Source organism: Meriones unguiculatus, chromosome 17 (assembly GCF_030254825.1).
Source record: "Meriones unguiculatus strain TT.TT164.6M chromosome 17, Bangor_MerUng_6.1, whole genome shotgun sequence".
Classification (NCBI taxonomy): domain Eukaryota; kingdom Metazoa; phylum Chordata; class Mammalia; order Rodentia; family Muridae; genus Meriones; species Meriones unguiculatus.
Genome location: NC_083364.1, coordinates 48,974,442 through 48,983,771, shown reverse-complemented (window position 1 = coordinate 48,983,771; position 9,330 = coordinate 48,974,442). Strand labels below are relative to the sequence as shown.

Sequence of the window (9,330 nt, the reverse complement as noted above, 5' to 3'; positions counted from 1 at the left end):
GGTCTCAGGAACGCTATGCCCTGCTCATGCATTATGGCACTGAGCAGAGGCCATCTCTGGCATGGTCTGTGACTGCCCCCCTGCCAAGTCCTGCATGGCACCCAACTGGTGGTTGTGTCACTCTAGCTCCTTGTCTGGTCCTCACGGCATCAGGAATGGTCATATAGGGCTTGCTCCTTGCCCAGCCCACTTGAGTGGCCCCATGCCCAGGTCATGTCTCAGGCTCATTCCTTCCTGGAGTCCTTCAGTGCCAGGTGGGTTTCTTCTGGTCTCTCGCTTGCTCCTACCAGAGTTGTGGTCATCTTAGGTTATGTCCTTGTCTGAGACCCCTGGTGCCAGTCTGGTGGTTGTCTCAGACTTGTTTGTTTGTCTTTTGTTTGTTTGGTTGTTTTTCAAAGAATGCTAAGGTACTAATGATTCAAATGTTCACAGGTCAGAATACTGACAGTGGACATACTCTCTCACCTCTCTGGGACTTACTGATACACGTGTGACACAGCAGCCACACCTGCAAGACTTCCAGAGGCAGGGTCTTATGTTTCTTTAACGCTTGCTTTACGGTCTGTGCTAGAAAGCTTTGTCATCCTCTATCTTTGAGTGATATTTTAAATCTCTATACAATGCTTGGAACTCACGGTAGCACATTATTCTTGTTCTGTGTATTGCATGAATCCCACAGTAGATTATTTTAATCCAAACAGAAATTCTTTAAATTAGCTATTAGTAAAAATGTTTTTACAGTTATCTGGAGAGGTTCTTTTCTTTCGTTTTTATCCATATTTACTTCCAGAACAATTTTTAGTGGCCAGAAAGATTATAAGAGCCAGAGGTCTGCTATGAAACAGAGGCTTTTATAAATGACAGGAAAGCTGCTCCTATAAAATCTTAGCAATATGGTCACCTAAATAAGACCTGCACAACAATAACACCAATTGAGCGTCTGTTCCTTAATTCTTGAAGACTTTGCTTCAATCTTTTTTGCCAAAGTTCACTTTTTAATTATCATTTATTAAAATTTATTCCATTTATATCTTGGCTGTGGCCCCCTCTCTTGTCCCCTCCCAATCTTACTCTCCCTCCTTCTTCTTCCCCTATGCCCCTCCCCTAGTCCACTGATAGGTGAGGTCTTCCTTCCCTTCCCTTTGAACCTAGCCTATCAGGTCTCATCAAGCCTGGTTGCATTGTCTTCTTCTGTGGCCTGGCAAGGCTGCACCTCCCCAAGGAGAGATGATAAAAGAGCTAGCCACTGAGTTCTTGTCAGAGACAGTCTCTGTTCCCTTTACTAGGGACCCCACTTGGAGACAGAGTCTATGGGCTACAACTGAGTTGAGGTTGTAGGTCCTCTCCATGTATTGTCTTTGGCTGGGGTATCAGTCTCTGAAGAGCCCCCAGGGCTCAGTTTTTATGGCTCTGTTAGTTTCCTTTTGGAGCTAGTGTCCCCTCCAGGTCTTTCTATCTCCTTCTTTCAGTAGAATCTTTCAGAGGCCATCTGTGTTAGGCTCCTGTCCTGTTCCCCGTCTTCTCCTGCTCCCGATAGCTGTTGTGTTTGTCCTTCTGAATGAGGATTGAGCATCTTCCATAGGATCTTCCTGTTGATTGGCTTCTTTAGGAGAATAGATTTTAGTATTTTTATCCTATATTATATGTCTAATATCCACTTATAAGTGAGTATATACCACGTATGCTGGAGAGGTTGTGGAGAAAGGGGAACCCTCCTCCATCGCTGGTGGGAATGTAAACTTGTACAACCACTTTGGAAATCAATCTGGTGCTTTCTCAGAAAATTAGGAATAGTGCTTCCTCAAGATCCAGCTATACTACTCCTAGGCATATATCCAAAATATGCTCAACTATACAACAAGGACACTTGCTCAACCATGTTCATAGCAGCTCTATTCATAATAGCCAGAAGCTGTAAACAACCTAGATGTCCCTCAATTGAGGAATTGATATAGAAATTGTGGTGCTTTTCCATAATGTAAATGTACACATTTATGTTGAATACTACTCAGCTATTAAAAACAAGAAAATAGTCTTAAATCTCATGGTTTCACCTATAATTTGAAAGATTATTCCAGAATTAGAGATGTTCTTGCCCTTCGGTGCTTTGAAGGACCTTCTACTGTCTTCTAGTTTGCTTTGTTTAGGAGGAAACATCTTCCTCATTCTTATCTCTCCCCCTCTGCACAAATTATACACTCAATGACTGCTTTTAAAATTTTCTGTTTATGACAAGACCTAAACAAAAATTTCACAACAGATATAATAACATGGAAGGGGAGATTATCATAAAGCTCCAAGCCTAGATTCTGAAGGACTATAGGCAACTAAGGATTCCTGAGAGCAGTAGGAAATAATCTTCTTCAGGGAAAAACAACCCCTCTTAACTGGTTATCCAACACCAAGTAGTCATCCCTGAAACCATGTCATACAAGTAACAGTATATGAAATGAACAAATAGTATAAATATATGCTTAAATATATATTCAAATTCAATTAAAGAAAGGTAGTGTTAATACATTTAAGTATATATATATATACATATATACATATAAGTATATATACATATATATCTATACATTTGAGCATATATATACATATATATGTATATATGTATATATATATATATACATACATATATATATTGAGAGAGAGAGAGAGAGAAAGGGCCCAGTGTCTGTGAACTTGAGGAAGGAGGTTAATAAGTATCACCAGTGATACCAGGGAGAATGGAGCCAAGAAATGAGGCAGGCCAATGCCTCATGCAATAGCCAACATAGAGAGCATCAGACAGTGTATACTCTGAAAGTTAAGAAAAATCACACAAGTAGATTTATCAGGAGTTCAAGCTATATACACTCCTAAGGACAAGCCACATGTGACAAAACATAGTTTTCCTTTGAGGCATATAATGAATATTTTAAACATTTGATTGGATGACAACAGCCAGCAGTAATGAGTAATCTGAAGAAAACTCACTCCTCTCTGCTACACCAAGGAGGGGAAACAAAACACTTTCCAAGAACAATTCTGTGTTTGGAAGAAACTGAGATCACAAGACTCTTGTCTTGTTTTCTTCAAGACTTCTCACAAGTACTCAGAATTCCGCTCATAACTCCTCACATGATTCCATTCCATTGCTGGACTATGTTCTGACACATGAGAGGGTTGGAGGGGGAAAGGGTCAAATGATGTAATGACATTTTAATTTAAAATATTAAAGTCTGTTTAAAGACTGTTGCTATGGAGCTGCAGCCACACAGCTAGGTTAAGCCTGCCCACTTCTTTTAATTATTCCAAAGCACATCATTTTCTCTTTTTTATTCTTTTAAAATCTTGTTCCTCCTCCGGAGTCTTTCTTACTTTCGTGGACACTCTGTGCTTACTCTTCCGATGAAATTGTCCCCTGACTCTTTCCTCCCCTTGGCCGCTTACATGTAGTGTGGTATGTTTTTCTTTTTTCTTTCTCTCTATTGCCTTCTAACAGCTGCTGGGATTTTCAGTTTGCCTACCCACAACTTTTCTCTCTTAAACTGAAATAAATAAAATTGTCCCCTAGTTTCAAAACAAAAATTTACTTTATTACCCTTTAAATAAGTTTTGATACATTTCAACCCTCCCTCTTGTTTTAAAAAAAGAAAATCACAATCATTTGATTTTACGAATAAAGACTCAGAAGCCAGACATTGGAGTGAAAACCTGGTAGCTCAGAGAGGAAGAGAAAGTACCCAGATGAACTTCCTACTCAGAATGAAAAAGCCCTTCCAACTCAGCTCACTTCCCAGAAGGAAAAACAAAACAAAATAAGGACCTTCCTATTCAGCTTATGTCCCAGAAGTAAAACAAAACAAAACAAAACAAAAAAACAAAAAACTTTTTCTCCTTCTCCATGATGTTCTACTTCAACTCAATGTTCCCCCTTTCTACTTCCTCAAGACTTCTCTCACTCACTGTTTTTTTGTTTTTTGTTTTTTTTTTTTCCTCCCCAAGTCCACTTCCTCTCAATCTGGTTGCTTGCTCTGCCTCATGACCTAGGGTTAACTTTATTTAATCCTGTTTCCTGAAAGCTCTTGGGTTAAAGGTGTGTGCTAGGGCAGAGCAACACCATTAAGTACCATTTGTTGACAGTAAACAGAAAACTCTTGGAATAAGGTTGTGTTTTGGCTGAGCCACACCAAATTAGAAACAGGTTTTGTTCAGTTCACACTCTTGACCTTTACCATGGCATCAAATATCTTGCAACACTTCCCTTCAAGGAATCTGTCTGTTCTCAGTACATTTTTTCTCCAGTGATTCAAACTGTGTACATTAATCATAAGGAAATCACCCCACAGCTTACTGATGCTGTTTCTGATTTCTAAGCTTTTCTCTGTTTAGTTTTTTCATTTGAGATTGTGTCTATCACTACGCAGCCATGTTCATCATGCTTCTGTAATTTCAAAGTTACTATTAATCCTGTCTAGTGTAATTTTTATTCCAAATGTCGCTTGTGACATTTTTACGGTTTCAATGTTTCTTTTTTTGATATCCATGTTTTTGCTTACCCTGTCTGGGATTTCCTGTAGCTCTAATGTTCTTAGAAGTTTTTTTTCTAGCATTGTATGCTAATTTTATCATGTCTGTGTTAGATTGAACTGATTCTTGCTTCCCTTAGTCCTGAGTACTTTACTGCAATGTGGGCATTGGTTAGAAAAGGAGGAATTGCAACACACCTCTCTCAAGTTCTCTCCCTGTGTGTCTCTATACTCTGTGGTACTTTGCTGTGTTATTATTGCTCCCTGGGCATCCTACAACCTCAGCTTTATCGTATTAACTCTTGGGAATCCAGTCCATGAATTGTAGCCAAAAGGTTTTTGCAGACAATAAGAAAGTCATCAGAAATTTGAACCCATCCATTTCAGGTTTTTCAGTGGCCATTTTCCTTCACTGACTGATGTCAAATTTCTAGAGAACCGTTACATATTATTTCATTCAGAGTTTAAATATTTTGAACCAGAAAGCCAATTTCATCCATGTCTTTTAATTTGAGCAATCAGTAGCTGTTAATTGGAATACTCATCTTTTTCTAGTTTATTTTTACAGATAGCAACAGTGACAATATATGTATTTTACTTTATGAAAGATACTGATGACAAGAGGATGAAATGAAGAGTGTGTGGGCTTATTCCCTGAACTGCTCCGATTTATCTTCCAATGTAATTTTGGGTGAATGGTGACCCACAAAATAGTTCAAGGCCATATGGAAACCATCTAACCTAGAGAAATGTATCTTATATGTGATTCATGTAATATTTCCTCCTGAAAACCTATAATGCTTCTACAAAACACCGAGTTCGATATCCAACTCCTGATCTATGATGTCTTCTATGAGCTATGTGTGGTGGATGCTTATAATTTTTTAAAGATGTTATTATTTATACAATGTTTTGTCTGCATGTACACCTATATGCCAGAAGAGGGCACCAGATCTCATTACAGATGGTTGTAAGCCATCATGTGGTTGCTGGGAATTGTACTCATGACCTCTGGAAGAGCAGTCAGTGCTCTTAACCTTTGAGCCATCTCTCCAGCCCTACTTATAATAATTTTAAGTTGCCTTTGCACTCATTTTTAGTTGATGTTTTTTGCATTTTTTTTTAATTTTGAGATTATGATAGAGTTACATTTCCCCCTTCCTGTTCCTTCCTCCAAACCTCCCAATATATGCCTCCCCACCTACCCTTCTTCAAATTCATGGCTTCTTCTTTCATTAATTGTCACTGCATGCATATATATAAATATTTAAATATAACATGTTCAGTCTGTATAAAGTTACTTGTTTGTGTGTTTTCAAGGCAGACAATTTGACAAAGAGCAACCTATTGATGTTGCCTATCATTCTTTATGTAGGGTTGAGACCTCAAAGACTTTTCTTGTTCACTTTGATGTGTTTAGTGGTATCATTCTTGTTCAGATCACACGTAGACAGTCAGTCATGTTGGTGAGACTTTATGAATGTAGCTTCTCACATTACTAAAAAACATTCTCTCGCAGCAATCTCCCCTATCCTAAGTTGATTTTAATGCAAATTTGACATCCTCATACTTAAAGCAGAACTCAGTTGTACTTGGCACAGTTTCTAGTACCCAAAATACCTTAACAACTAAAGCTAGTGGCAACAGGCAAGCGTTTAGAGTCATCTCTTCTTCCCAGTGTTCTAGGCTCTTCTCTCCAGCTGTTTCCTTTAAGGGGGCCATTCAGGCATCTGTTCCTGAACTTTAAGTGGTCCACAGAATTCCCCAATATGCCTTACTAGTTATTGTCCTCTCTTCCTTCTCCCTGATGGTGCTTCCTGAACAATATATGTATAACTCTAGTCATGTGCATACTCCCCAGGGTCTGCCCTAAAAATCTAATTCTATGTTAAATTGTTGAAACCCTGCTGTCAATCCAATACCAAGAGGGCACACTGAAGGAATTCACATAGGAAGATGCCCTAGCTAGGCTCTGGTAGTGACTGGGAGCAGCAGTTATCAACTAGTTAATAGCTCAAACTCTGTTCCTAAATAAGCACTCTAGCTTGTCATTCCCCAGTGGATTATCATGCCTGTGTTAGTTATTTTTCAATTGCTGTAAAAAATGCCTTAACCAAGGCAACTTATAGCAGAAACAGTTTATTTGGCTTACAGTTCCAGAGGGGTAAGAGTCTATCAGAGTGGGGAAGTGACAGATGTGGTAGCAGAGCATGAAGCTAATAGATCACGTCTTTTGCCTCAAACATGAAGCAAGGAACTGGAAGTGGGGCCAAGATTTAAATTCTCAAAGCCAGTCTTCAGTGACAAACTTCCCAGCAAGGCTACACCTCCCTTAAACCACCTCTCCAAACAGTGCTCCAAACTGGAGATCAAGTTTCCAAGCACCTGAGTCTATGAGGGACAGATCTCACTTAAACTCACTGTGATGTCTACAGCTTATTTGCTGGCATGTTTGTGTGATATCAGCCTATTCAGAATATGCATTCAATAAATTTTTGAGGGAACATATTTAGCTACTGTAGAAATGAGTAAATTGGTCAATATAACAAGAGTTAGATATTTGAAATAAAAAGAAAATCCAGTATTAATTGAATAATAAAATTTCAATTTGCCAAAAAGGAAAAGAGATGGAGGAAAAGGCAGCTGGTAACTGGCAGGGTTAAGCTACCCAAGAAGGAGCTATAAGGACATGGCAAGAGCAGAGAACACAAACCTGAATGATATGCTGTAGATGTAAAGATTAAAGAATGCCTGGGGATTTACAGATATAATAACAAGCAACAGCAAAATGCATGTACACAGAGATGAGGAAAAGGGGAAAGAAAGCATGGGGCAGCTAAGAAGATAAAGGTAGAGGAAAGAAAAAGACCCATGAATGACGGAGTTGGGAAAACTGCACAATGGTTGTGATTGTAACTGTCTCTGCCATTGACGCTTGACAGCTGCTGACACTTACTGAGCTGGCCAGAAGTTCTGCCACTTTTTGTTTTAGCGTTTCAGTCATAAAAACAAAAAGGGTGATCACGTCCTTGTCTTACTGGATTTTGTTAGCTTTTCCTGTAACCTTTGGGACAAACGCCACGAAGTGATTTAAATAAAAAACTGAGTTTCTAGTTCATTCTTCGACATTGAGATGTATTTTTTTTTCATTGTTCTCCTTGAAAAAAAAAAAAAAAACAAGGATGATTTAGCTGAACAAGATTTAGCTTGGCCTTTCCCTCAAACACTTGAGAATAAGAGCTGTGCTAAAATTCGTGATGTGATTCCCTGCAGCGGGGCCATGACTCAGTGGCTGTGCTCCTAGAACTTGGAGATCTAAAGGATAAGAGGCACAGCTGCAAATTTGTCCCCATAAGGAACAAATTAGCGATCGCTGAAGGAGCCAACAGGGTGTGATTCTGAAGCCTCAAGTAATGTTCAAATTATTACTTTTAGCTTTGGACAAGGACAAGTACCCCAGACAGACAAAAGGCACTTTCACTGAGGGGGAAAAAAGTATCTGAAACAGATAGGGATACTTGGGGGACTGCCCTCTGGCAGAATGTCTGACTTTCAATTTCATTCTGAACAAAGATAGTTTCCTCTCTGTGTGGGAAGATAAATTCATAACAACAGAAAAAATTACACACACACACACACACACACACACACACACACACACACACACATTGTAAATTACCTTGGCCAGCTATGATCTCAGCCACTATCACCACTAACACTCTAACTTCAAATGACAGGCACATTACCTGAAAAGGTGAGGTGACACAGACAAGCATGGATGCCTTGTCCCTCAGCCTGAGTGAAGCCACAGTGCTCACATCTTTCTAGACTCTCCACGAGGGCTGCTGCTGCTCTGTGTTCACACATAGACCCGGCTTTTACTTTGAAGGGCAACTTGGATCTTAACTGAGTTGGAGAAGCCTGCAGAGAGCCGGCTAAAGCCCACTCAGCCTTTTTGCTCCCCCACAGGGTACCATGTGCTCCAGTCATGCTGAGCGAACTACTGCTGCTCCCAGAGAGGAGCCACATGCCCTTCAGGGTTTCCCACACTGTAGCTTCTGTGTTCTCTATCCCTGCTCCTTTTCCATTCTCGTCATGGACGGGCAAATAAACTAGCCTTGTAAGCACTTTACCTGCAGCCTCCGGAAGGAGTTTCCTGAAGAGCTTCACTGCACCTCACTCTGTTCTGTGCACTACAACATTCTTTCAGGCAGGACACAAATGGTATTACTCACAATCGTCTAGGTGCCCATCAATAGACAAAGAAATGAGGAACACATACTGATGTATGTATTTATGTGCACGCACGTGCACACACTGGAGATTTTGGTTTTCAAGGTAACAAAGGATTTTACTCAAACACAAAGCAAAATTACAGTCTAGAGGCATTTACAAGAGAACAGCAGGCTGTCTGAGAGATCGCCCAAGGATACCAGTTTACCAGTTGAGACTTTCTTATTTAAATTGGGTTATATTTTAAAACGGAGTCTTTTTCAGCTGCAAGAAAGAGTGAAATTATTTACAGGAACATTGATAGAGCTGTAGATCATCGCATTAAACAAAATAAGCCAGAATAAAAAAGACAAACATGTCGCAGTTTCTATGATATGCAGAACTTAGATTTGTGAAGTAAAGGATAATGTAAAGGGATGCCAGGACAGAAAGGCACCTTAAGAGAGGAGAAAGCAAAGAGCAAGAGAAGGTAACGGAAATTAAAGACAAATACAATGTTTGCTTTTTCTCATATGTGTGTCTATGTGTCAGACATGAAAGCAGAAGAGGAAGTGTTTGAGAGTAGGAAGCATTGCAGTGGAAG

General features: G+C 39.6%; 1 non-coding gene across 1 annotated transcript; it reads right to left on the bottom strand.

Moving 5' to 3' along the window:
* Window positions 1-398: 398 nt before the first annotated feature.
* Window positions 399-530, bottom strand: LOC132648851 (small nucleolar RNA SNORA17). Its single transcript, XR_009587251.1, has one exon. It is a non-coding gene; the product is annotated as a small nucleolar RNA SNORA17 (small nucleolar RNA).
* Between the last annotated feature and the right edge of the window lie 8,800 nt (window positions 531-9,330).